The 27182-nt window shown below is 34.3% G+C and overlaps 1 pseudogene; it reads right to left on the bottom strand.

Moving 5' to 3' along the window:
• Window positions 1-3512: 3512 nt before the first annotated feature.
• Window positions 3513-26762, bottom strand: LOC129472181 (large ribosomal subunit protein uL22-like; annotated as a pseudogene).
• Between the last annotated feature and the right edge of the window lie 420 nt (window positions 26763-27182).

Below are 27182 nucleotides of genomic sequence, written 5' to 3'. Positions count from 1 at the left end.
CGTGATCCGCCCACCTCGGCCTCCCAAAGTGCTGGGATTACAGGCGGAAGCCATCGCGCCCGGCCAAGAGTTTGATTTCTAATGTCACGTTGGCTGGGTTCAAATCCCCTGATCCAACAAGTATTAGGTTTGGGACTTGGGTTGAGTTTTTCAAACTTTCAACCCTAGTTTCTCATCTGTGAAATGAACATAAGAATGATAATACCTAACTCATATTGTGTTTCCTAGAATAGTAACATTAAAAGATCTAAGAATGGCTAGCACATATTAGGCACAGAAAAGTTTACCGTTATTAATTGAATTATTTTTAAATTTACTTACAGTAAAATAAACTCCTTTAGGGTGTACGGTACTATAATTTTTGACTGATGCATGAAGTCATACACCAACCAAATTAGAACATAGAATAATTTTGTCACCTCTCAAAAGAAACCCTCATGCTACATTTGCAGTCAAAATCTCCCTTGATCCATGATGTTGGAAATCACTCATCCATTAGCCATTTCTACAGTTTTGTATTTTCTAGAATGCCATATAAATGGAATACAATATGCTGACTTTTGATACTGGCTTCTATTATGTTTTATAATGCATTTAGGAATTAATATATTTGCATACATCAAGTTTCTTTTCATTTTTGTTTGTTTATTCCCTATTTCAGGGGTATCTGGGTTTTCAGGTTTTAGTTACTACAAGTGGAAGCTGCTATAGACACTATGTGTAGGTTTTTATTTTGTTTTGATATAAGTGCATTATTGTTATATAATTCACGTAAGATACATTGTGCATTTAAAATACACAGTTAACTGTTGTTCTGTGTATTCAATGCATTCAGTGGATTTTTTTCTGAGACTTTTACAGTTTTACTTCTTAAGTTTAAATACATGATTCATTTGAGTTAATTTTTGTGTAGAGTGAGAGGGGTCCAACTTCCTTTTTTTTGCAAGTGGATATTCAGTTTTCCCAACAAAATTTTTTGAAAACTAAACTTTCCCCATTGGATTGTCTTGGTACCCTTATCAAAATCAATTGACCATATATGCAAAGGTTAATTTCTGGCTCTCAAATGCATTTCATTGATTTATATGTCTACCCTATATGCTAGTACCACATTATCTTGATTACTGTAGCTCTCTACTAAAGTTTAAAATTCTAAAGGATAAGTTGTCCAACTTTGGTCTTCATTTTCAAGATTTTGGCTTTTCTAGGTGACCTGATTTTTCATAAGAATTTTAAGACCAACTTGTCAAGTTCTATGAAGAAAGCTGGGGTTTTGATAGGAATTACATTAAATCTGTTGATCAACTTGGTTAGTACTGCCATCTTAACAAAACTGAGTCTTCTGATTCATGAATATGGAATGTTTACAAATATTTAGATCTTTTAAAATTTCTTCTAAGAATGATTTTTAGGCTTGCGTGTTACATGCTTGTATTCATCTTTTATATCTTTAGCATTAATAGTGATAGCTCCTTTTTAATATTATGAATTTGATTTTCTTTTTTCTTGTCAGTTTCAACAGTAGTTTACATATTTTCCTGATATTTACTAAGATAATACCATTTCTTCTATTAAATTTTTTCTATTTTGTTTTTACATCATTATTTTTGTTCTTATTTTTATTCTTTTCATTTTTTGGCTTACTTTGGGTTTAATTTGCTTTTCTTTTTCCAATTTCTCAAGGTGGATCCTCCTATTTTTTATTTAAGACCTATAATATTTTGGTATAAACATTTACTACCATAAATGTCTGTCTTAATGCTGCTTTAGCTTCATTTGATATACTGTAATTAAAAATGTTTTAATTTTTCTTTGAGACATACTCTTATATCCACTGACTATACATGTGTACTGTTTAATTTTAACGTATTTGGGGATTTTTCAGATATATTTTGGTTAATCAGATTTCTATATTGATGCTGATATTATCATGGAACATATTATATTTGGTTTTAATTCCACTAATTTTTTTAAGGTTTGTTACATGGTTAAGAATATGGTCCATTGTAATGACTAGTCAATGAGTACTTGAAAGAATATTGTGGTTTTGTTTTTTACATTTTTCAGCAGTGGTTAAGTGGCATGTTCTATAAATGTCAATTAAGCTCTCATTCAGAGATTGGAAAACTTTTTATTAAGCAGTAAATATTTTAGGCTTTGCAGACCAAGAGGCAAAATTGAGGACATTATGTAGATACTTATAGAACCGTTTAAAATGCAACTATTTAAAAGTATGAAAAACATTCTTATCTTGTAGACCATACCAAAAATGTAGTGGTCTGGATTTGATTGATAAGCCATAGTTTGCCAACTTCTGTTCTAATTTGTTTATGGTATTGTTATAATTTTTTATATCCTTGCAAATATTCTCTACTTGTTCTATCAATTATCTATCAATTATATGAACAAGAGTGTTTAAACCTGTGGATTCTTCTATTTCCCCTATTAATTTTGTCTGTTTTTAATATTTTTTATATTTTGGAGCTCTGTGTGTACAAATACTTTTAAGAGAATTGTAGTTGGAATTTGTTGAGCTTCTTCCATATCTAACTGTCTATATCCGTCTGTCTTTCTATCTATGTAAAAATATATGTCTTTTGCCAAGTTTGGGATGCTTTCAACCACAGTTTCATTAAATACACTTTGTGCAAAAAATCTTTTATCCACTATTTCAGGAAATCCAATGTCAAAAATGTTAGGTATCGAAATATTATTCCACTGGTTTGTAAGGCTGTGTTCCTTGTATTTTCTATATTTTTTCATTATGCTGTTCACATTAGATAATTTCTACTGTTTAATTTTACTGTTTTTTTCCTCTGTCATCTTCATTCTGCTATTCAGCCCTTCCAATGATTTATTATTTATTTTTAAAGTTTTCTTTATTTTTAATTGACAAATAATAATTATATCTATAGAGGCAAACAAAATGTGATGCTTCAATCAAATGCAAAAATCAGATTTTTACCATATTCATCAGCTCAAATACTTGCCATTTCTTTATGATGAGAATATTTACAGTCCATTTTTTAGCTATTTTGAAATATACAATACATTATTAATAACTGTAGTCACCATGCTATGCAATCAATCAGCGGAATCTGTTTCTCCTATTCCACTGAAACTTTGAACCTTTTGACAAACATTACCCTTTTCCCTTCCACTCTTCCATCCCACCACACCCCAGCCTCCGGTAACCACCACTCTGTTTTCTACTTCTATTAGTTCTTTTTTTTGGATTTCACATATAAGTAAGATTACACAGTATTTTTTTCTCTGTGCCTGGCTTATTTCACCAAGCATAATGTACTCTGAGTTCATCCGTGTTGTCACTAATGACAGAATTTCCTGCTTTTTACAAGCTAAATAGTATTCCAATGTGTAATTTTATTTTACACATTAGAAAATGAGCAAATTTCTCTGTTTTAAAATTTTCATTTGCTTCTGTTTTATGGTTTCTTTTTCTCCAACTTTCTGTTCATTTGAATTGCTCATGTTTATTTCATAAAATATGATTATAATAACTTCTTTAAAGTCTTTGGTAATTCCAACATCTGGTTCATCTCAGGATTGTCATCTATTGATTGTCTATCTCTTGATTGTTGGTCATATTTCCCTGGTTCTTGATAGTTTGAGTTACTTTGGACTGTATCTTGGACATATGGAAAGCTATGTTGTGAGAAACTGAGTCTTCTTAAAATCCAGTGGATGCTATTGATTTTTATTTATTAGTTTTAGTAGACAATCAGCTTATGTACAGAATACAAGTCAAACTGCCTTTTGTAGGTGGTGAATCTAAAGTAAGTTCAATTTTTAAAGTGCCTACTATATTTTTTGCATCTGCCTCTCATCTGAGCAACTCAGAGGATGAGCTAGAACTTGGGCACAGGTTTAATATAGTAACTCACTTTCCAAATCTTCTGCTCTGCTTTCAGGGTAGGTTCTGTACATGGACAGCTTAGGATGAGCTTAGAACTTGTATTGGTTCATATACAAATTTAGGTATCTTTCTTCAGCTCACTCCTTTCTGGGATCTGTCCCACACACTCCAGTATCTATGAGCTGGTTTGTTCTGGTTTGTCTAGACAAAATCATGAGATTCTCTAAGTGTTTTAGCCTCCCAAGCTGGTGTGCAGTTCCGTATAACTGGGCCTACCTTTCGGGGCAAGCAAAGAAAGACAATATAGAGAAAAAATTGGAAATCTTCTGCAAGGGGACCCCATTCTCCGTTTCTGAATCTAGAATGATGACTTTTTTTTTTCTTATGTCATTAGGTACTTGTGTCACTGCTACACTGCCGCATTGCAGTTCTGTGACAGGACTGGATTTGGTGTGGGACTTAGAAGGTTAAAAACAAACAAACAAACAACAGGAGAAGAAAATCAATTCTCTTTACTCTCTTCAGCTCATAGAGGGCTTTTTTATTATCCCCCTGGTTTGCTAGCCAGAAAGAGACTACTAAGAGATTTTGATTTATTTGTCTTGCAATGGGGAGCTAAAGAAGAAAGAAAAAAACTACATGAAACCAAACATGACCATATTGGTTGTTCCTCAAGTTTTCATGTCTTTCCCAGTTCTACTGTTGTCATCTACTTTTCACATTCTTCAGGTGGTTGCTTTTTGTGTTTTGTCAGTTTTTAAGCAGTTATCAACCTTAATGTGCTTCTGTCAAGTGGAATTTTCACCTCCTTTCTACTTAAATTCTGAGGCAATATGCGCACATACACTGAGAAGTCCTAAAAAAAAAAGAATGAGTACTTTGTACTCTTCATAGCAAATGTTCTAATTTACCTAGCGGTAAAAGTTAAAGCGTTTTCTTTGTTAGCATCAGATAAGTTTGGGCATTTGGGAATAGAGCTCACATTTATGAATAAATGGTATCAGTGATAAATGAGAATTGCTATTTCTAGAGAAAGTTATTTCTTTCTTCAGAATCTTGATTTTCTTAAGATCCTTTATAGAATTGCAAAGACAAATGATCACATTTGATTAGTTATACTGTGATACCTGAATAAATTAAATAATATTTAAACGTTAATGTTATATCAGATCTGTAATTAGTTTTTATCCTAAAAAGATAAACTGGTCAAATCATTCTCAAGTGGTCATGCAATATTGCCAAAGGACATTACAAGGAAATATCTTTTCATGGATTTAAAAATAATCTGATACCATCTAATTAAAAAAAGATATACATGTCACAATTGAAATTTATGATTATTAAATGGTACTGAAAAGACATTGAACCTATTTAAGCATGTGTTTTGAATATTTTTATTAACAATTATTTCTACAAGTGTCTCACAATGTATTATTTAACATTTAAAATTAAAATTAAAATTAAAGAGATTCCAAACACCCAAGACATTAAAAATCAACTCTTGTGCCATGGAGTAATTGGGGCTAAGATAAAAGTTACAGTCCACAAAAGGCTAAATATTGATCTGTTCAGTTTGCATCCATTATTGCTGATCTTTCAGAATTTAAATATCGATTGGGCACTGCAGTTACGATAAGCTAGAGCAAAGGCTCATCCATATTGCAATGTTGGGCAAAAGAAAAAGAGTTTTAACGTCAATAAGCCTATGGCCTAGTTAGAAAATGCCATCTTCCTTCTAAATCTTTAGACTGCCTATGAAAAAATTAATAATTTATTGAAACATATTTTATGACAGGGCTTTCCCTTCTGTCTCTCTGGCATGCATCCAGTGTACACTATGAAGTAACAGTTGGAAAATGACCTCCACTTCTTCAAATGTGTTGTTTCTTTAGTTTGCTTAATATTAATCATTTATTTGAAAAAAAAAAATACTAGAGATGCTTCTCAGTATGGCTAGACTTTCATGCTCATTGTGGCTCTTTGCCAGAGTCTAATATGACATCAGAGTGATGTTACTTTGGCTGTGCCAGCCATACTAGAATTATAATGCATTGCTCTGATGATATATTAAACATTGACTTGGAACCCAAATACATAATTGTTAATGACAAAGGGAAGCATAATTTACTATCTCCTATGCCGCCCTCCTCTTCAGCTGCCCCCACTTCCCCGAGTTGCTTAGGGCCATGCCTTCTCAATGCATTGTCATTATTTCAAATAGTACATAGCACACATTTGTAAGTTCCTACCAAAATTTCCTTGTTGGAAATATTTTATATATAATATAGCACTCCAAGGATTTTCCCATTGGTTTATGTTTTAATAAAGCAAAGTTAAAGTCTCAGTTTTATCCCTGTTTCCCAATAAAGAGTACAATTGCTAGTTAAACATTAAATACCTGATTGTTGATAGATCAAAAAAGCATTAAAAATGCCTTGAAATGTCTCACACTGAAGATCATTTGTTTTCAATCTGTCCAGAAACCATATTTACAAACTCTCAGCCAACTTTTCAAAGCAAAAATATCCTTCACATTTTTACCAACCTAGCAGAATCAACTTCTGCCATATTGTCTCATTGACATTTATTTCTTATAATAATCAGCAAAAAAGTGTTATTGTGAACAAAATCACAAGGCAATAAGTTCATGATGCCCTTGAGTCACTAATTTATATTTGTCTTTCTCTGTTTCCTGGAGATATTTTTCATTTAGTTTCTCTTTCAAGTATCATCTTAGCTGTCAGATATTTTCCTAAAAACCCTACGATGTGATTTCAGAAATGTCTTAAATTTATTGTCTTGAGAAGAATCTATAGACACTGATTTCCCATTTATCTTCATTTTTGTGTTTCTAACGTCTGACATTATTTGGCCTTGTGAGTTGCAAGAAAAGATATAGCTCACAGTTTAATGACAATTTCCTCTACTCTGCCTTTTTCAAGTTTCAAATAATTAGATATTTTAAAAACAGTTGCTAGTAAACAAGTAAAAAGTTTTCAGCTTCAGCTCTTTCTTCACATTTTTTTGTTAGGAATAATAGACAAATCTGGGGGCCATAAACTCTATCGAATTTCTTCATAAACTATTCACAGTGAAGAAAGATTTTGGACAATTGTTTTGTCCTAGAATTAGCAAAATACATTGTAGGATCACACCTTCTCAGTTCTTAGACCAGCATCCACCTTGACTTATGATATACATTTTTGAATAAATAAAGGTTTCTCCACAATTTTATATTTATGATATTAACGTTTTATTTGGGAAATGGGGAGTGTTCTGTGGACTGCTTTCATTTTCATTCTCATTTCTCTAGCAATTATAAATTTGCTTGGAATAAAACTAATAGCATGCAGATTTTAGTTACTGACGCTTTTCAGTATAGCTCTTTCTAACATACAGTCTTAGACTAAAGTTCAGTATACTGAAAGAGAAGTTAGGGGATAGTGAGGAATGGCAAGAAAACATTTTGAATACATTATATTTGGATGTCAAAGTTGCATTTTAATGATAGAGTGGGGCTGATAGAAGGAAAAAAATGTTTCATGTAAATACCTTAGGCTGGCATGTTTTGCAGTTTTCGGGAACATTTTTATTTAAGTTATTTTCCCTGTCATATGTAGCCAGAACGGTCTATGGACTGTTACAACACAGGAAAGTGACAGCGTTCACCCTCTTGCTGGATAGCCACTGACAGAGACATTCAGAGGCATAGAGGATACACTTTGTGTAGTTACTTCATAGTAATCACTATACATGGCACATAGTAAAATCATCCTCCGTTCTCAGGGTAAGAATGTCTACTGTCCCGTTAGCTTGATCATGTTTTTCAAATAACTGTTAATAAAAATGTCTTAAAATTCTCACTATTTTCCAGAATTCATTGAACTGCATTCGTGTTTCTCAAGTTATATGGGATGCCATAATATTTACATAAGGTACTTGCGAAAATTTTGGATTCTGGATCCTTGGGGACAGATATGTTGAATCCGATTATCTAGAAAATTTTATTCTGTTTTTGTTCTTTCACATTCCTGGAACAGTATACATGTACTGATCATTTAAGGAAGGATTCTTTATGATTTTATCTGCTGCAATACAAGTAGGTATTGTAATCCCAGCATCAATAAATTGATATTATTTTTCAGAATTGTCTTTTCTAAACCATGTTGGATAAACCCATACATATATTGAGAATTATATGGTTTCACAGACTAAGGCATGCAAGATATTGTTGCTTTTTTAGCTGAGTTTGGATAAATTTATAATAGTTTACTCAGTTTGGACTAAAACTCCATTTTAGCAGTATATGAATATACAATTATAAACTTGGTAACTTGATTTTTTTTAAACCAGAATAGTACCATCTCTTAAAAACCTGACAAAGAATGAAACAATGAGCTAATTAGGTCTGAATTCATTATCAGCCATATGACCTTGAGCAAGATACTTATTTCTGCCTATTTAAGTTTCATGAACAATAAAATGGGATAATAGTACCTATCTCAAAGTACTATCATGAGAATAAAACCACGTAATCAGCATGAAGTATTTATCAGAGTGCCTACCATATATAAAATCAATGAATGATATTTGTTATTGCAATTGTTAAAACTGTTCTAAAATATATACTTTCTTTTTTATTATACTTTAAGTTCTAGGGTACATGTGCACAATGTGCAGGTTTGACACATATGTATACATATGCCATGTTGGTTTGCTGCATCCATTAATTTGTCATTTACATTATGTATTTCTCCTAATGCTATCTCTCCCCCATCCCCCACCCCATGACAGGCCCCAGTGTGTGATGTTCCCCGCCCTGTGTCCAAGTGTTCTCATTGTTCAATTTCCACCTGTGAGTGAGAACATGTGGTGTTTGGTTTTCTGTCCTCACGATAGTTTGCTGAGAATGATGGTTTCCAGCTTCATCCATGTCCCTACAAAGGACATGAACTCATCCTTTTTTATGGCTGCATAGTATTCCATCGTGTGTATATGCCACATTTTCTTAATCAAGTCTAGCATTGATGGACATTTGGGTTGGTTCCAAGTCTTTGCTATTGTGAATAGTGCCATATTTGAACTCTTGCCCAGGCTCTTTAGTATCAGAGGGAGACCGCCATTTGCAAGTAAAAGCCTGGTTATCTCCCCAGAGCTTTCAAGGCCTCACTCTGTTCTCACACTCTCCTCATGTTTCCGATTTATCTTCTACTACTCCCTCGAAATTGACTGTGTATCAGTCATGTTGTTCTCCGTGCATCCCCCATGTACACTCTGTTCTTCTTGATCCATGTGACAGAATGGAATCTCCATCCTTTACCAGCTGTTGAAATCCAACAACCCTTGGCCCAAGCTCCTGGAAACTTTTCTGGTCTACAGAAGCATCTCTGATCTCAATCATCAAGATCCGTTCTACTCAAAGTTTGGTCTGCTCATCAGTGACAAGCCAGCCACTGAGACCTTGCAGAAATGCAGAATCTCAGACTCCATATCAGGTTTATGGAACCTGCATTTCAACAGGTTTCCCAGGTGACTTTTATGCACATTCAATTTTGAGAAGTGCTGACCTGAAGGATTTTGAGCAGTGGTCATCAGTTTAAGCTGTGCACTAGAATTACCTGTGATCTTCTAAAAAATGACTCCTGTCTTCCATTTCCAGATATTCTAATTCCATTGGCTCAGCTTTTATCCCAGAAATTTTGTTTTCCAAATTCCTGATGAGCTCAATATGCAGCCAAGTTTGACAACTCCCAACTTAGAGTCCAATTAGCACCATTATATATGATGTGTCCCCTCCAATTTTTTACAGAATCCAATCGACTTCAAATGTGATATAGATAGATATGTACATATGTATATATATACACAAACATGCACACACACACACATACACACAAACATATGATTTCTCTGAAAAAGTGATAAAGTAAAAATATCCATACTAACTTTAAAAACAGCTGTAGTTTTTCTTGCTACCACTGTCCAGGTGTAGATAATTACAGCAGAAAGGAAATATATAAAAGTTATTATTGCTTGCTAAGTTCCAAAATTCCATGAAATTGAGATTCAGTATCTTCACATTTTTGATAAGAAAACTGAAACTTTAGAAAGACTGAGTAACTTGTACAAGGTTACACATCTAATAAGCAAAAGCATCAATATATTGACCTCAGTCAACTCCTAAGCCATTTGCCTTTGTACATTAACAGGCAAATAACGGTACAGAGCAATAGTGAAATCATCACTCTCAGTTCCTCTGTTGAACTAATTATTGAATCTAACTCCTGTTCATTCTCACTCTAACTGCCAGGTTCTACATCTTTCGTGTGAATTTTTGCAATAATTTCCAAGTTGCTCTTTCTGAGTCCAGTTTCTCAGTTCTTCATTTCATATTGTTTCCAAAGACAGCCCTGTAAATCATAAATTGCATCATGTCCCTTTCTGCTCTACCCACATGATGGGACCTTCCAGTATTACAGCCGGCCATAATTTGACACCTACCTGATGACATTGACTATTCATTTCTCAACTTGCAATGTCTTTCCTCATCTAAAATGCCTGATGTTATCCCTGAAGGTTCATGTTAACTAGCCTCTAAAGCCTGTTAAAATATGGCCTGTGCTTCTAAAATCATTGTGAATATTTAAATTAGGAAAACTATTGTAAAACTTTTTTGCATTCACTGTCATGTTATATTATTTTTAATAATGTATTTGCTAGTGCGCGGTACAGTGCCAGGATGCACTTTTGGAGAAATGGTCTTTTGAGGCCTGGAGACAATGTAGAAAACCCTATGTCAGGAGTGGTTCGTTCTTTAAACACATTTTATATCCAAGACTCATCATGCGACCCAAAGTAATAAATGCTTTCTGCCCAGATTTAAACATGCTTTAAATAAATTTTAAAGAGGTGTAGTGGGGCAAGGAGTTAGCAAAGTTTGTATTCCAAGACTTTTCTCCTATAATGAATTTTTGACATCTGCAACACTGTTCTTATGCACTAATAGATCTAGGCTGTATTGTACCTCTGGGTTAGCCATAGATGGGACCCCTCCACTTTGTCTACCATTAAATATTAGAGGAGAAATAATGAGAAATACCCTACAGAAAATAAAATTAAATAATATCAGGGACTGGCCTTGTGCAAACTGACAATGGCGTGTCACATGTTTAACCCTACAGGGAATTTGGATAAAAAGTAAAAATATAGACATTATATCCGACCATCATTTCTTACATGGAAAGGAAGTGGCTTCATTTCCTATTGGAAGGGTCTCCTTAACAATATGTCCTCCCTTTTTGCATAGACATGATATCCTATCATGTGTCATCCCACACCTAGCATACTCCTTATATTCTTGATGCTTAACAAATATAGGTTTAATAAATGAATATTTATTGTCTTAAAATATATCTAGACTATTTTGAAGAAACACGAGTGTTTTACAATTACCATATATGAAGGTTGTTTTCACCATCTCAAAATCCATCCCATTATATAACCACCACATATTAAATATGACTTTTAATAAATCAAGAGAATACTACCATATGTATCTGAATTAGATTCACATTTAGAGATAAAGTCATTTATTAATTATTCAACACAACTGCTTAAACCATGTTAATTCTCAAAAACAGTTAATTTTGCATTTATGTATACAAAAAAATACATAACCACAAACACAAAAATTTTACCACAGTCATTTGACTGAACTGATTGATTAACCTGAACACAGTGGTTCAGTCATTTGATTGAGCCAGATACTTCCTTACAGAACTTTAATCCATTGGCTAACATATCCCATTTATCTCAATGTTACATGTACTTCTGGTTTGCATTTAACACAATTTGGCTGCATTTATTTGAGTGATTAAAGTGACTAAATAAGTTCCAAGACAAGTCTTAGAATTGTACAGCATGGATGTTGACAATACATTTTAAAATGCCGGGAATATTTTTGGCACTATCGTAGAAAATAATTTCAAGACCTGATACAAATTTGCTTGCAAGCCTTCCTCTTTATTTTTCAGTATATTTTAGTGAGGGACTCCTGTGAGAAATTAGCGAGGTCTCTAACACAGAATTTAAATTCTTACTGGCCAATGGAATTCTGCAATTCCATTAACACAAGAGCCTACATAACCAAGATTTATATTGCCAGAAACTCTTGTTTGATTTATAATCTGGTAATCCTTTTATCCTCCATTTATATGCAGTATTACTTGACGTAAGTGCAAGAATGCCTCTGCTAATAGAATTCACGAATAGTGGACCAAGACATTTTTTTTTAGATCATAAAGCCTCCATGAAAAGAGGCAGAAAGGGAAAGGCTGAGCCTGGCTATGATGGGATAATGGGATCTGGCTTTAGCATAGTCTCATAAATGAAACTCATGTTAAAACTACTGATTTTAGAACAATAGATTGGCATAAAGTTCTCTTTAGATGGGTCTGCTCCCTCAACTTAGCCCACAAAACTATTTTACCAGTCCTTGAGCCACAAGAGAGTTTAGATACTTGTAATTTTTGTTACCGTTTATATTAAAAAGTTATGTGGACTTAAGAAGTATATGTATATGGAGAGAAGCAAAGAAAGTGGAGTCAAGAGGGAGAGAAAATCCTAAATATCATTTCTGGGATATAAAGAAAGCTGGATATAAATGAATAGTCACCAAGTCCACTTTATCTATAACATGCCATCTTTTAATCAGACACCAATCCAAACAAACAAAAATAATAATAGTAAACTAAGTGTCCAAGGTTTCTATCAGTTGCAACCTTCTCTGTACTATTCAGCCTCCACTTCGTTTCCCCCACCATTATATCCTATTTGTTTACTATACTTTGAACTTGGTTTGAGAAATAATTTCTGTCACTGTTTGCCACTCAATAATAAAATGTTGTTTCTGTCTCTTACCATTCATCCAAATGCTGATTTTGAACAGGCATTATTTCATTTTCATGATTTCTCTGTACACATTGCAAAATTCTTATTTGAAAACCTCTTAGCTGTGTAAAAAGTATGTTAGGTCACAGCCACACATAATATATGCATGGAAAAATCTAGTAGAATGGTGCTCATCATTTTGGGGGAGTATAGTGAGATATCGAGTGATTTGGGGGTGTTTGCCTTTGTACCTTATGTGTTTTTCAAACTTTCTACTTGAATACATATTATTCCAGAGTTTCAAAAAATTCAAAAGTATTGTTGTGAAGAAGTAAACTTTGAAAGTGTCTAGATTAATTAAACGAGGATATGGTGGAGCATAATGATCAGGTCATAGGAAGGCAGTGCTTTACTTAAGAGGTCATCCGAAATAGTCTGCTATTCAAAGCGTTTCAACCATCTTTGAATTTTCTGTGATTTAATACCACTCTCTTATCTACAATATGTCTTTGATACTTTTGTCATTTGATATCTTAAAACTTACATGATATGGCATCACAATACTTAATAAACTGGGGTTAAATGTGGTTTAAGGTCAATTTAACCACCTAAACAATATTAAAATAAATTGCACAAGTAAAGCAGGATAAAAAATTGTTTGTCTGTAAGTTTAATGGCTTCAGACATAGAATAGTAAATGTGAATACTTAATTCTACTGAATTAATAGTTAAATTATATTTTAATGATTTGGGAGGCAGAGAAAAAATGGGATAGAAATCAAGGGAGGGAGAAATGGAAAGGCAGAAGTAGAGTTGGATGAAGAGAAAGGAAGAAAGAGAGAAAAATATGTTAGTAATATTCAGCAAGATCCTATGCCCAGATTGAAATGTTGACACATTGTTCCCTTAGTTGATGAGAATGTGAGTCAGCTTCAAAATGTCTCTGTGTCTTCAAAAGAAAGATTACTATCTGTAGGATCCCACACCACGAACACTCTGCCTCGCAGTTTGTGCTGAATACAAAGCTTGGCATCATAAAAGTTGTACTACTAACTCTTCCTCTATTAAAATGCATATATTTATTATTAATTATTATTAAATTTCTTAATTTTAGAGTATTAGGGGGCAATGTAGGAATTTTGTTGACTCATTAGAAAAACCTAATGTGATATTCAAAACAATGCAACACTGTATTAAAAGTCTGTATTTATAGCATTAATTTTAAGTCCTCGTTTGAACTGTTATATTAAAGAAGAATACAAAAAAAGGTAAATCTCAAAGTTAAGCTGGGAGCTTTGCCTATTTAGTTTTCCAGTTTGCTGAACACACAAATAAGCTCATACCACCCGCAAATTAACTTGACCCCTTCTTTCTTTTTTATCTATTTCCCTCTCTTTGGCCCTCTTTCCAATTTTTTTCTCTCTCCTCCATATTCCTTCTTGAAAATGTTCTTCCACCCCAGTACTGTACAAATAGAACTTTGCATGTTTCTACGTCAGTTCTGAATTCCATTCATTTATTCACAATGATGAGTAAAGACAAATTATTAAATTCACTTCCAAAGCAATTAACATTTTCAGAATCTTCATGTGTTACAGCAGTTCATGATTCAGTCAAAATGAATCAAATAAAATATTGGCTATGTTTTATATTCTTCTTCCCTGTGTCTTGCAATCTAGTTGTACTGAAATAAAATTAGGAAGTTGCTTGGAATTAATTTAAGCACTATACTGCATTATACTAAAAGTAATCATATGTGTAGTGCATTACTGTAATGCATTATTTCTTATTTTCTAGATAATGATTACATCTGTGATACTATAAAATAATACCGTAACTACATTCAATTTTTCAGCAAAATACACTTAATTCTGGTGATCATTTAAAAATCAGTGCATTACAATGTCTATAAGATTGTACTATTATGAACAAGAACAGAAGAATGCAGTATTTATAGCTTTTTTAATATCTCTGTATGAAAAAGTCAGCGACTAATTGCAAGTATATCATCTTGAATTACAATAGGCAAAATAAGGAGCAGGGGAAAAATTTGGCATTCCAATATTAGCTTAAATTCTTGTTAGCATGTTTTTTAAGCAGTGTGCATGTGTGTGTAGTGTATATGTGCTTAAGCAAAAAATTAATGCAGAATAGAAAAGATTGTGTTCCATGTGTAATGAAAAATAATATAAAATAGTTTATAAAACATTTTCTTGGAAAACTCATTTTTTTAAGTTAGTAACAATAGATTGTCTCCAGAGGCAGAGAAATGAATTAATGCGTCTCTAAATATCATTTCAGGTTGTTTAATCTGTGAAAAATTTTAAAACTAATTTGGTAGAAGTTGAAGAATTAGAAATATATAGGTTTAATTACTCTTAAAAATCTTACAATTTGTTGGAAAAGTTAATTCTTTGATTCTCAGTTTTTTCCTTAGAATGAGGACAGCATTTCTCAATGTTACTATGTAGATAAAATGATATAACAAAAGTTAAACCAACTAGCATAAATAAGTATGCTTTCCCTCTTCTTTTCTTGCTCTCTTTTTTTCAGATATGCGTTTGTCCTTATTTTTAGGGATTTTATATGTGTGAGGATAATTATTTTCCTATACTTCTTAAAATAAGAATGTTAATATGACTGCCCTTGGTCTTATTGAATTATCTCTTCATTTTAAGAAACTATTGAAGGCTTATAATAAAATAACATCAATTAAATATATTATCTCTAAAGTTTGTGTTTAGCTTGCTGGATTTTCTCTCTTTTTTAAGAGCAGTAATATAAACCACGTGATGAAAATATTTTTTCTTCCCTTTTTATTGATATATTCCCAGTGTCTAGAAAATACCTCAGACATATTTTGCACCCAACAAGCATTTGTTGAACTGAAAATATAATCGAGTTTGATTTGCAGCACGTTCTTCTCAGTCTGCTTTAACTGAATATAGTTTTGGCTTGGCTTGGTTTTATTAAAAATGGACAATTAAATATTTTGAATAATTGAAAATTATTTTTATTATTTACAAAAAGGAGAAAATGATGCACATAATAGGAAGTCAATAAGTGGACTGGGGAAACAAAAATATTTGAATCGGTCTACTCATTTTTAGAAATAAATTAAGAACCCAAAGTTCATTCCAATTATTTGGAAAAAAGAATATTAGTTTACTACCATGGCTGACATGAAAAGAAAACTTACATAAAGTTAACAAATATACTCATTGTCTTAGGGAATTATTTTTGATGGCAGTATGCAAAATTGAGTGTTCTGTTAAATCCTGTCATTCAAAATTGGTAGGAAAGAACTGTGGAATCTGAACTCATTTAAATATTCCATCTATTGGAATTACAAGAGTACTTGACATTTATGATATATGCTACTGTGCTTTTATTCTTTAGCTCATTTTCTTAAAACAATTTTCTTTTACTTTTGATCTTTCATAATAATAAAAGCTTTGTAGAAGAGGAGGAAGACAAGAGCTACCATCTGGAGAGCAGAAAGTTTTGGGAAGGCATCAAAGGCAAAGAACCTAAGAATCCAGGAAGATCTTGAACTATTACCCTTTACTTGAATTTTTAATCATGGAAATATTTGCTTGGAAAAGAGACTGTGTCTACAATGGCAACCATTTTTATATTCAGAAATTTGCCATGTAAAATAATTGAATATCAGATGAAGAACTGCCTGTCATATTTTGCTATTAAAATAATATATTTTTATGCATAACCTGACCTGCCTTTGTGAGTTACTGTAGCCTGTGGTCTCTCTGCAAGATTTTCCAATGGGATTTTTAATAATATTCTGATGTTTGCCATCTTAAGCAGTGCAAGCTGTTAAACTCAATTTGTGGAAAAAAAAAAATCAGGTATAAAACCAGATAATCTGTATCCCTTTGGAATCAAAAGTCACTTTGCCAAAATATTTTAACACGCAAAATTGCTTCTTTAGAGATGTTTGTCATGATAAAATGACAGAAAACTACATTTCCATTATAATTATAACTGACTCGTGGTGCTAAGTTTTTATAATTTAAAGGTATTCTCAACTCTGACAGCCCTTCCATGTTGAATTATGCATCTCAGGCTCTTAAATAGTTCTGCTGGCACGAGACAGCTGAGATGAAGTTGTCTTTCTAAAATAATTGCTCCATGGAGCATCCATTATACCTTCAGAAAAAATGTATTACTTGACTTCTACAAATTATAGACTAGCCTATAATGGGTATTTTTGACAGCTATTAGCTTAAAAAAAATCTGAACAGTAAAATGAGTATTGATATCACAATGGTGTACCGTGCATGTTAATACCAACCTTCTCTGTACTTTCCTCCTAAAGCATGATGTAATCATTAATTATAATAATATTGATGTAACTGCACTCATGTTAAAAATATAGTATTTGCAAAGTATGTCATTTTCTCACCTATGAGATAAAAGGCATTAAATTAATATTTACAGTAGATTTTGAAGACACTGTCCAAGCTTGAAGGATAAAAAGTGAATTCATTTTTGGCAATATTTTTCTTAGTCATGAGATTATTAAGTGTATTTTTAAAACATGAATGAGACAATAATCAATGAATAATAGAGGTAATAATTTTAACCCTCAGATTCTTCTTCAAAATGTTGAACACTGGTAAAAACATAATTTATCAATAAATTTAAAAATGTTTTCTATTTCTTATCCAGAATTTTATGCATCATTTAGTTCTTAAACCAGTTATAATTATTTAAGTAAAAACACTTGAAAACATTCTTTCAGGAACATCGCATCTCACAGAACAACAATAATCCAATTATTAAAATCGAGAATGGAAACAATATTGATAGTCAGAAATAAAAGTAAAGGGTCATTTTCTTTCATTTTTCCATTTGTACCTATTAATTCCAGTTCTATGAAATAAAATATTTGTGGTTAAATTTAGGGAAATTCTATGCAAATTTAAAGTTTTCTGTGATAAACAAATATGAGGTAAATATTTTCCTAGCATATTGCATTGCCAGGCTTTTTTTTTTTTTTTAATGTGACTACAGAGAAAGAAATGGCTTAATTTCCTATGTCTCCCCTGAATAAACAGTTCACAGACCCAGACACATATGGACACGTACCTCCTACCTGAAAAATAAAAAGTTACAATTTATCATTAACTTAACATTAATTAACACATCAATCCATGGTGTAGCAACTGCCTAGTCTGTGCTACTTTGCCAAGTACTGATCAGACAGTTCTTACTCACAATTATTCCTTATTAACCGTATCCTAGAGGTTCATTCTTCTACATGTGGCCAGAGCCAAAATCACCCAGATACGTGGTCTTTACAAATTCCCTTGGATTTAAATTCATCCTCCCCCTCAGGCTAACAGTAGAGAGACAATTCCTGGGCTAAGTCCCTGCACTCGTTTTCTTTTGTGTTAGGGGTTTGGTTGGATGATGACGACGGGTGGGAAGTTAGAGGGAAACATGATACAGTTTTAGTGCATCTTTCCAATTCTCATGTCTTACTTTTATATCTCTTATTCAAATGAAGTTAGAAGACTATAACACTAGTTTAAGAGATATAAAAATATTTAGAAATAAATATTTAACCATTGTCTTAAAAAGAACAAGAGTAGGAGGGAGGGAAGTAGAAAGAAACAGGTGACAGAGACTTTATACTTCACTATGCATTAGTCACACCCTGTATACTGGGTCCAATGGGTACAATCCAAGCTAGAGAAAAATGCCCTCGTGTTGGGATTAATAGTTTATGTTAAAGTTACTACAATTGTTTATGACAATCTAAGTTAAAAAAATCTCTTTTATATATTCCGTGCAGCTGATATTATAATATTAAACATTAACACACTTCTTTTTACTAGGTAAGAAATTTTGATAGCATGAGATCTTGATTTTTTAAATATTTATTGTAGTCACAAATTATTAAATTATGAACTAAAATTATTTATCTATTTACACAGTTGAGGCATTATTGATGGAGTTATCAAACAAGTATCTCCCTAAAGCAAAACCACTTATAGTAACATAAGGATGATTTTTATTTCAAGGGACTTAAATAATGTATTTCTACATCCTTAAAACTCATTGAAAATTGGGTTTATGGGTTTTTAATTGGAAAGACTACCAAGTGGTGAATACCATCTTCTGAGAAGAACCTGTATCTATAATATTATTTCAAAAACCCATGTCTTTCCTGTGTTTACCACGAATAAAATGCAACATATATATTATCTGTTTGTGTGGTATTTATATAAAATGTGAAAATTATACACAAAATCACCTGTGAAAATGCAATGGAATTTTGCGTGATTTTAGTTACTGCTTTTGATTTTTCTATAGCCTTCACATTTTACATAATACAAATAAGTTTTTGTTTACTTTATGTAAGCAATACAAAAATTTCTTCTTGTTGCAAAGTTTTTCAACAAAAATACAGCATAAAATGTCAAAGTACTTTTTCTTGATGTCTTGACCTTTCCTATCCCCTTTCAGCTCTCGAACCCTAACAACCCAGTGTTTTCCCAGATGCAACTGATGTTGTTAGTGAGAACTGTCCAGACCTTTAGTTTCCTCTAATTTTATTGTATACTATGTATGGGAAGGCTGCAGGTTACCTAGTTGTTATTCAATGTCTCAGAATAGAGAAACAAAATCTCCCCCAAAGCTTCCTTGCAGAAAGGGGTGTGATGTCCTTCTGGCCAATAAATATAAGCAGAAGTCATTATGTCAGGGTTTGGAGAAACTTTTTTTTTTTTTTTGAGACGGAGTCTCGCTCTATCACCCGGGCTGGAGTGCAGTGGCACGATCTCGGGTCACTGCAACCTCCACCTCCCGGGTTCATGCCATTCTGCTGCCTCAGCCTCCTCAGTAGCTGGGACTACAGGCGCCCACCACCACGCCAGGCTAATTTTTTATATTTTCACCATGTTAGCCAGGATGATCTCGACCTCCCGACCTTGTGATCTGCCTGCCTCGGCCTCCCAGAGTGCTGGGATTACAGGCGTGAGCCGCTGCGCCCAGCCACCTTTTTTTAAGATTTAAAATGCTGGTTCTTATCCAGCAGCTATCTAATAAGAAGTCTGACCCTTACTTCTATTTTTCCATCTCTTAGCATATGCTTTTAAATTCAGCCCGACCAGCACTTAAGGAACATTTTCAATACAAAGCTTTAGATTGTCTAGTAAGTGCATTCTTCTATTGAGATTTTCTTGAAGTTTTTATTTCCTAGTAACTCCCTTGCTCTCTGAATGTTCTGTCTTCATAGCAGCCTGTTCTTGTTTGAAATGTCCCCTCAGACATTCTAAAGATGCCAGCTATTATTTTGCTTTTAATTATTGCCTACTTTCTTTTGCACATATCTACTATTCCATATTCTCATTTTGATCCTTTCTTTCAAGAGATGTTTCCAACATATTTATAGTTATGAATGAGGAAGTCAATTAATTATCATGAGTAGTGGTGTTGATTTCTTCAGGAGTTCATCGAAATGTTTCCCAAAGAGACTGTTCAAGGCCAACAGGCTCCTTATAAAGACAGCAGTGGGGAGTTGTAGGTTTTGTGTTATGCTGTTTACATGTGAAGATAGCCACGAATTTCTGTCCTTCCCTAGATTCTAAAGTGAGGATGGCTTGATTTGGCTATTGGAAATCAAGCTTTTATCCCCTTCATAGAGCTTTCTATTCTTTGTTTTTCTTTAGACCTATTATGAAATATGTAACTATCCAAGCTTCTCTCTCACTGATGCAAGTGACCACCTGGGAAGCAATTTACACTTTCCACACAGGTCTCAGGATCAGAGCCTCTGTGGGCGAGTTCTTTTGCGGGTAATGAGATGGGGATTGGAGAAGCAGTGCTGCTCTTCTGAATACATAACTGAAAATGACTCATCTATTCCCAGGCCCATCTTTTTCTATGCGTGTGTTGATTTCACATGTTTAGTTTCTCTGGATATGTTCTATCCTTCCCCAAAGTTTTTCAAGGTCTGTAATTTCTCTCTGTTCTTTCTACAGGATCCCGTGTAATTTTCAGTCTTTAATAGCTCATCATAATATCTAGGAGAGTCTTTGGCACACTGCTTGTTTCCCTAGACTGTTAATGATATTTACAAAAACAAAAAAAAAAGCATGTTTTCTACTGATAATCTTAAGACATTTGAGAGGAAGGGGACATGGGTGGTGTATTAGTCTGTTTTCATGTTGCTGATAGACATACCCAAAACTGGGCAATTCACAAAAGAAAGAGGTTTATAATGGACTTATAGTTCCACATGGCTGAGAAGGCCTCACAATCATGGTGGAAAGCGAAGATGAGTAAGTCACATCTTACATGGATGGTGGCAGGCAAAGAGAGAGAACTTGTGCAGTGGAACTTCTCTTTATAAAACCACCAGATCTCATGAGACTTATTCACTATCATGAGAACAGCAAGGGAAAGACTTGTTCCCATGATTCAGTTACCTCCTATGGGGTCCCTCCCACAACACATGGGAATTCAAGATGAGATTTGGGTGGGGACACAGCCAAACGATATCATTCCACCTCTGGCCACTCCCAAATCTCATGCCCTCACTTTTCAAAACAAATCATGCCTTCCCAACAGTCCTCCAAAGTCTTAACTCATTTCAGCATTAACTCAAAAGTTCACAGTCCAATGTCTCATCTGAGGCAAGACAAGTCCCTTCCGCCTATGAACCTGAAAATCAAAAGCAAGTTAGTTACTTCCTAGATACAATGGGGGTATAGGCATTGGGTAAATACAGCCAATCCAAATGGGAGAAATTGGCCAAAACAAAGGCACCACCAGCCCCATGCAACTCCAAAATCCAGTGGGACAGTCAAATCTTAAAGCTCCAAAATGATCTCCTTTGACTCCGTGTCTCACATCTGGGTCACGGTGATGTGAGAGGTGGGTTCTCATGGTCTTGGGCAGCTCTGCCCCTGTGGCTTTGCAAGGCACAGCCTCCCCCCCAGCTCCTTGATTGGCTGGTGTTGAGTGTCTGCTACTTTTCCAGGCATATGGCACAAGCTGTCATTGGATCTGCCATTCTGGGGTCTGGAGGATGGTGGCCCTCTTCTCACAGCTCCACTAGGCAGTGCCCCAGTAGGGACTCTGTGTGAGGGCTCCGACCCCACCTTTCTGTTCTGCACTGCCCTAGCAGAGGTTCTCCATGAGGACCCCTGCAGCAAACTTCTGTCTAGACATCCAGGTGTTTCTATACATCCTCTGAAATCTAGGTGAAGATTCCCAAACCACAGTTCTTGACTTCTGTGCACCCACAGACTCAACACCACATGGAAGCTGCCAAGGCTTGGGACTTGCACCCTCTGAAGCCACAGCCTGAACTATATACCTTGGCTCCTTTTCATCATGGCTGGAGTGGCTGAGACGCAGGGCACCAAGTCCCTAGGCTGCACACAGCACGGGGGCCCTGGGCCTGGCCCACGAAACCATTTTATTCCTTCCTAGGCCTCCAGGCCTGTGATGGGAGAGGCGGTGGTGAAGACCTCTGACATGCCCTGGAGACATTTTCCCCATTGTCTTGGGGGTTAACATTCAGCTCCTCATTACTTATGCAAATTTCTGCAGCCACCTTGAATTTCTCCTCAGAAAGGGGCATTTTCTATTCTATCACATTGTCAGGCTGCAAATTTCTGAACTTTTATGCTCTGCTTCCTTTATAAAACTGAATGCCTGTAACAGTACCCAAGTCACCTCTTGAACACTTTGCTGCTTAAAAATTTCTTTCACCAGATACCCTAAATCATCTCTTTCAAGTTCAAAGTTCCACAAATCTCTATGGCAGGAGCAAAATTCCACCAATCTCTTTGCTAAAACATAACAAGGGTCACATTTTCTCCAGTTCCCAACAAGTTCCTCATCTCCATTTGAGACCACTTCAGCCTGGACTTTATTGTTCATATTGCTATCAGCATTTTTTTCAAAGCCATTTAAGAAGTCTCTAGGAAATTCCAAACTTTCCTATATTTTCCTGTCTTTTTCTGAGCCTTCCAAACTGTTCCAATCTCTGCCTGTTACCTAGTTCTAAAGTTTCTTCCACATTTTCAGGTATCTTTTCAGCAGCGCCCCATTCTCCTGGTACCAATTTACTGTTTAAGTCTGTTTTCACACTACTGATAAAGACATACCCAAGACTGGGCAATTTACAAGAGGAAGAGGCTTATAATGGACTTACAGTTCCACATGGGTGGGGAAGCCTCACAATCATGGTGGAAGACAAGGAGGGGTAAGCCACGTCTTATATGGATGGTGGCAGACAAATCGAAAAAAATTGTGCAGGGGACTCCTCTTTATAAAACCACCAGATCCCATGAGACTTATTTACTATCATGAGAACAGCAGGGGAAAGACTTGCCCCCATGATTCAGTTACCTCCCACAGGGTCCCTTCCATAACATGTGGAAATTCAAGATGAGATTTGGGTGGGGGGACACAGCCAAACCATATCAGGTTGAGTGGGAGTAGATGGTCATTCACATTTCATAATTTTAACCGAGTCTTTTTTGAGCTGTACTTATTTATTCCAGAAAAAAATGGCATATGCCTGTTTGTATGTGCATGTAAACAATAAGATTAAAGTATTGACCCTACCTGTGTATGGGAAAAAACTAAGGAAGATTTTATAATCTTTGTGTTTGTATTTTTTCATGTTTTCAGTAATAAGTATGTATTGGTTTTATAATAAAATAATGATTAAAAATAAGTTCTATAGAACTGCATTAAACCATAGTGTGCCTACTTTAATCTTTGTAAAATGAAAATGACAAACTACTATATAACTATTTTATATGCCAGGTACTCCTCTAAGTAATTACTTTATGTATATTAAGTTAATCCTCACAGAAGCTTTTGGACATGGATACTATTATTGCTCCCTTTTTATAGAGTTGGGAACTGAGGCACAGATAGGTTGAAGAACTTTGCCCAAGGCTACATGGCCAACATGAACAGGAAGTGGATTTCAAATCAAGTAGTTTTGCTCAATTCACTAATGAAATGTATGTGTTTTGCCCAGATTGGGTATAAGGGAAGAGGCAGTAAGAAAAGGTGCAGGAGACAAAGAATAATTAGATATAGTCTGAGGATTGCTACTTTATTTTAAATGCACCAGAATCTGAATAAAAATTAGAAGTAGTTTTTCCTCTGGATTGCAAGACATTGTATGTGACAAATATTCATGTTATAACCCTGCCAGAAATTTAAAACCAATAATTTTAATGAGATTCTTCTGAAAATATTAACAAGATTTCTTTGTATGGTGGGTTTTATGGAATATGGCAAAAACCACTGTACACTAAGACATCTCATGGTTACTAACTTTTATTGTTAGAAAATAATTTCTTTAAATTTTCTTTTTGTCTTCAAATGTTCTAGATAAAACTTCAAAAATGTACATACATGAGAGAAGAACCTTTTTAATGAACATTTTAATGGCATATTCAAGCTGGCTTCTAACTAAAAACTCATGGCTGAGAAACTGTGACACCAAATAAACAACAGAGGAAAAGACTGAAATATCAACATTTAGTAAAGAAGGTGAGAGGAGACATATCAAATTTATTCACTATCTCCTCAGTTAAGTTGGCCTGGAGGCATATCATTATACACAAGACTTGAAATAATCACTCAATTTTACAATCCATACATTAAAGAAACTTGAGTTAAATAAGGGAAATATATTGAGATTATAGCTCAGAGTGGTAAATCTTTCCAGAATTGTTACAAATTATTTAATAGAAAACTTCTCATCTGACAGATAAACTTACAACATGGGACTTGGAGAGGGGCAAGTAGGTAACTTAAGTGACCCCAAGTGTAGATATTGTCCTATGGAACATCATAGTACATGCAGAACACTATGGTATCTACAAGTTACCAAACTCCTTAATAAATACTTCTTTGTTTGAAGTGGTTCCTATGGCCTTTTGTTCATTCAATCAAAAACGTGTTTTATTATTTTGAATCCTGACATTGAGAAAGCTACTTAGTTTCCTCATTCAGAAAATACACAATTTTAATGATATGTACTCCTAAGATTGTTATAAGGATGAGGTAACTCAATATTTGCAATGTGCTTAGAACAATGCTGGCACACTGTTTTGCTGCATGTGTATGAATGATACAGGAACACATTTATTTTCTGGCATCCTATTGACTTCACCATTGTCTTTCTTAATATATTTGCCTTCTCATTCTATTTCGCCTGAATAAATGAGAATCTCTCTTTTTTTTTTTTGTCAAATTGCTGAGTTAATTTTCAAGTTTCTTGAGCATACCGAGAATCTAAATTCTTGCATGTTGTTGACCTTCATTATAGGATATTAATATTGAGATTTCCTTTGTGTAAATGGCTTCGTGTGTATTGTGAGTAAACTAAGATAGGTGTTTGAGAAAAAAAATTTAAAGTTATCACAAATTATTGAAATAGTCTCTAAAACCTCCATGGGATTATTACAATGAATTTAAAACAAATCATTCCATGGCTGGGTGTGGTGACTCACACCTGTAATCCCATCACTTTGGGAGGCCAATGTGGATGGATCACTTAAGTCCAGGAGTTCGAGAGCAGCCTGGGCAACATGGCAAGACCCTGTCTCTACAAAAAGAAAAAAAAAAATTAGCTAGGCATGGTGACATGCACCTTCAATCTCAGCTACTTGGGAAGCTGAGGTGGGAAGATCACCTGAGCCCAGGAGTTGAAGGCTGCAATGAGCCATAATCACACTGCTGCACTCCAGGGTGACAGAGTGAGATCCTGTCAAAAAAAAAAAAATTCATAACATGCATAATAATACCTAAATCATTTATAAATGGGTGCTGTTATGTATTTTTATCATTATAAAAACAGTGCAATTCTATTATGTAGATTTTTAGAAATAAAGAGAAGCATAGAAAACATAAGTTCCCCTCTCCTACAAACATTGTTAAATTTTGATTATACCTTACTAATGGTTTTTAGTTAATCTTATTTTTTAACAAAATTAGAAACACATTGCGTTCATTGTCTTGTAATCTGATTTGTTCATTTTACACTATAATACCTGTTTTAAACTCCTCTGATTGTAAGGTTAATATATATATGTTGAAAAGGTTAAAAAATGCAGCAATGTAAATGAAGAAATATACTGACTACTTTCCTCAGGGAACATTTTTATTTTAGCTTTCTGTATATTTCTATGAAATATTTTCTTTACATATACAACCATATAGATGATATAATATAGTTATATATATTGTTAGTGTGGTGTTTTTAATTCATAATATATCTTGGCCATCTTTCCAAATCAGTACATTGAGGTGTGTTTCATTTCTTTTAAAAGCTGCATTTTATTATAGGAATATACCACACTCATTAAGTTACTACTTTATTGCTGGACATTTGGGTTGTTTCCAGTGTTTTTTTTTTTTCACTTTTAATTGCATTTATTTTATGTTGGATGTATTCCCATGCCATAAGTTTTTGTTCCTTCATTTTCTTCAGAGATCTTTTTCTTCTGTGCAACTTTCTCTTCTGGTTTAGGAACAATTTGTTTCTTTTCAGTAAGGATCATTTCAATGCGGCAAGGAGGGCTTCTTTATGTATGAGTTAATCTGACCATCAGCTCCATCAGTCTAAAGGCATATCTCGGGTGCTTCATTCACCTAAATATGCTCGATGGCCAGAGAATCTGCATGTAAACCCTTAATCAGCATGACTCTCTGCATATTTAAGCATGTTCAGCAAAAATTCAAGCCACCGATCCCGTGTCCAGCTCCACTGTTTGGCCTGGGCACACCTACCAACTCCACCACTGTAATGTCGGAATGGTACACGCTGTTTCTGTAAAGTGACATCTTTCAGGTCACTTAGTGGCTTTTCGTACATGCGTATCCTTGATGGCCTGGGCAGTTTCACGAGTGTTCTTAAATGAATATGATTTGAATCTCTTGATTTGCATGACTTCGTGGGGTTTTCTGTGTCAATGGAATAGTCAACCATTTTCAAAGATCACCTCAGGCCACTTAGGGGAAGAGGTACAGCAGTGGCTCCCCAGTTTCTGATATTACCAACAATGTCCTAGTGAATCTGCTTATGTTCTTATTTTATGCACTGGTAACAGAATTTCTGTAGAATAAATTCCCAGAAACAGAACTCCTGAGTCACGGGACAGGCACATTTATAATTGCATTTAGCTTTGATAAATTTCCCTATAATGTGGTTGCAGCACTGTATATGTCCTCAGAGCAGGAGAGAAACTGTTCTCTACACATTGTATACTTTTAATGTTTTGCCTAAAAAGCAAAAATAAATAATTTTTTCAATACTACAAATAGTCATTTTATTTTAGACTGTTGGATCTTTGAGAATTTTTCATGAGTGTCCAATATTTTTGTTATTTTAGTGGAAGGTTGTTACTCG

The sequence above is a fragment of the Symphalangus syndactylus genome, chromosome 22, assembly GCF_028878055.3.
Source record: "Symphalangus syndactylus isolate Jambi chromosome 22, NHGRI_mSymSyn1-v2.1_pri, whole genome shotgun sequence".
NCBI lineage: Eukaryota > Metazoa > Chordata > Mammalia > Primates > Hylobatidae > Symphalangus > Symphalangus syndactylus.
Note: the sequence above shows the minus strand (reverse complement) of the source record. Positions and strands in the feature narration are given on the sequence as shown.